At 55.6% G+C, this 3,014-nt stretch overlaps 1 long non-coding RNA gene across 1 annotated transcript; it reads left to right on the plus strand.

The window, feature by feature from the left end:
* The first annotated feature begins 980 nt into the window (after positions 1-980).
* On the plus strand, positions 981-2,809 carry LOC136147119 (uncharacterized). The gene is made up of 2 exons (XR_010659117.1): positions 981-1,119; positions 1,425-2,809. It is a non-coding gene; the product is annotated as an uncharacterized lncRNA (long non-coding RNA).
* Positions 2,810-3,014: the final 205 nt, after the last annotated feature.

Here is a 3,014-nt window from a genome sequence, read left to right on the forward strand (position 1 = left end):
GTCAAAGCTGGATGAAAGAATGAATGGTTGAATCATCCGCCGGAAAGAAGAGGCTGACTCCACCAGGCAGTTGTGCAATCAAAAGCTGTGTACAGGTAATACCAAGTGTATACAAGTGTTCCTTTGGAGCAGACTGAGGCGTGTGCACAAGGTAACTGGGAGAAATAATGCTAGGATAGTCTCTTCCCTCTAATAAGCACCTCTGAACATCTGTGCCAGATTCTATGCTGAGAAAAAAAAAAAAAAGCCAAAGGATGGAGTAAGTGGGGCCCCCTTAGTCCTGCCAGAGTTCTTAGCACATAAACCTGATGAAGGCCCCCCACCACCAATCCACAGGGGCTCCTACACGGCCTGTGTGTTAGTCGCTCAGTCGTATCCGACTCTTGGCGACCCCATGGACTGTAGCCCACCAGCCTCCTCTGTCCATGAGATTCTCCAGGCAGGAATACTGAAGTGGACTGCCATTTCCCACACGGCCTATCCTGCATATAACCTGAAGGGGATCCCAGAAAGTCCATTCAAAGTATCCGGCTTAAGTATCCCTAGTCTAGATGGAACAAGGAATCTCAAATCAGGGCTTGACAAAACCGAGGGCGGAACCCAAGGCTTCGGAGGAGGAACAAGGCCCTTTAGGGCCAGGGCAGGGACGGCCACGGGAGGACCGTAGGCCCATTTTGAGAAACTCGTTCCATTCGCCAGAAACAAGTGAGCCGACTATAGGTTTCCGGGTGAGAAAGATGGCAAACTGCAGGCGGGCTCGGAAAGATGACGCGAGCTGCGCGCGAAGACGCACGTCCTCCCCGCCCGATGCATTCTGGGGCTTAAAAATCACCAATCGGACAGCAGTCTCGCGAGCGAGCGAGATTCACGCAGAGGACGGAGATCTCGGAGAGAGATTCCCGCCCCACTGGCAGGGATGGGCCAATCCCAGGGCGTCCGGTCCACAGGGCCGCGGGCACGTGACCGCACCGACGCCGGGGCACGTGACCCTAGCGGCCGCGTCCGGGGTAAAGAGCGATCTGGAATCAAGACTGGCTTTCGGCCGGCGAAGCTCGCGGGCTGCTGGCGGGTCCCGGCGTCCGCACGCCGCCGCCGTGGGCAAGTCCCAACCCTGACTGAGTAAGGAGCCCGCCGGAAACTTGGTCCGGCCTTCAGTGCCCTCACCTGTGAGACGGGCCCAGGGCTGCCCCCAGGCCAGGGGAGGCGGGGTGCGTGGAACGCGCCGCCGGCTAGGAAGCGGGGCGAAGGCCAGGCGGGACTCGGCAGCCCCGGGAAGCGGGTGCCCGGTTCCACCAGCTCGGGAAGCTGACCGCGGTTTACGCGCTGAGCAGAGCCCGCTGTCCTTGTCTCACTTACGGGGCCAGCCGTCCAGAGTGGGTGTGTGGCGGTGCGAACCGCCTGCTCGCCCTGTGTTGTCTTACTAGGTCTTAACAGCAGCGGTGTGGGGGCCGGCGTCGTAGAGGGGGTCAGTGCTGAGGCCACACAGCCTGGACGCGAAGGAGCCAGGGTTGGACCCAGGTGACCGTCTGCTCAGCCCGCAGGCCTTCCACTAGGTGGCTCCTCCAGAAGGGACTCGGCTCTCGTCGGTGAAACCCGCCTGACCCTCGTGCCGCTTTGATCTCCATCGTCGGTCCCGGTGTCTGGAAGGCCAGGCCCCTGGTCTTCTGGGAGCATACTCAGGATGCTGGAAGGGCGGGCGGGAGCTGCGAGTTTCACCGTAAAGGGAGGGGCGGGCCCTGAGCCGACGCGGCATGGCCACCCGGGGACCCTTTCCCCAGAGAATCAGAGCCACCCACTGCCGCGTTAGGAGATCTGATCCCCCTCGAGAGGAGGGGCTCTGTGACCCATGCGGTCATCACAACAGCCCCTGCCTCACTTTCTTTGTTAACAGACTTAAAAAGTGTTCGGTTTGCTGCAATGAGTAAAGGGGTATCTGTGTTATACCCCATGCCACCACCACACACAGCACAATTTCCTTTGTTATTGAGATATTACATTGGTATTTCCTTTCTTATTGACATCTTACATGGGTGGTGCGTTTGCTACAGTTGATTAAACGGTATAGACACTTTTGCTAACTGGAGTCCACAGCTTGTTCGGAGTTTCTTCATTTTTTCCCAGTATGTTTTCTGCTGTGTCAGGATCCCGTCCAGAATACTGCATCACGTGTGATTGTCCACCTCACTTTTTTATTGTGCAGGTGCGGTATTGAGAGATGAGGTTAAAGAAGCACAGACTTGCTGAACTTCTTTCTCCTTGGCTTCAAGTCTGAGTGGATGCTAGGGCGGAAGCTGCTCTGGGGGCTGCGTTCTGTGTTGTGTGTGACAAGTGGCAGCCGAGGGGGCCGTGGGTTCCGGGGAAAGGCAGGGCTCCGAGGAGGAGTTCCTTCCAGAGCAGCGCCTCCGGCTGGGGTGAAGGGGAGTTATTGTTTAGAGTAGAAATTTTCTGTATGGACACGGACAGTGGTGATGGCTGCCACCGATTGTACACTTAGAATGCTTCCGTTTTATGTATGAGTGCATGCATGCTAAGTCACTTCAGTCGTGTCCAACTCTGTGCGACCCTGTCAACTGCAGCCGACCAGGCTCCTTTGACACATGGGATTCTCCAGGGGAGAATACTGGAGTGGGTTGCTGTGCCCTCCTTCAGGGGAATCTTCCCAACCCAGGGATCAAACTTGTGTCTCTTATGTCTACCTGCATGGGCAGGTGGATTCTTTACCACCAGCGCCACCTGGGAAGCCCCAGTTTTATGTATATTTTACCACACTTTTTTTCAAGCTGAAGAAATAAATATGCAATTTAAACAAGATATCTGGTCTTAACTTTTCAATAAAGGAAACCTGTATGTATATGCTTCAGAACTAAACAGAACTGTGCCCAGAAGTCCCTACATTCCTCCCAGACCTGGGATCAGGGCTCAGTGCAGACTGGGCTCCAGCACTGCCATCACTTTTACTAGTAACAGCATTAATAAGAGCTGCTGTGAATGATCTCTCACTGTTCTGGCAGCTC

Source organism: Muntiacus reevesi, chromosome 15, assembly GCF_963930625.1.
Source record: "Muntiacus reevesi chromosome 15, mMunRee1.1, whole genome shotgun sequence".
Taxonomy (NCBI): Eukaryota; Metazoa; Chordata; class Mammalia; order Artiodactyla; family Cervidae; genus Muntiacus; species Muntiacus reevesi.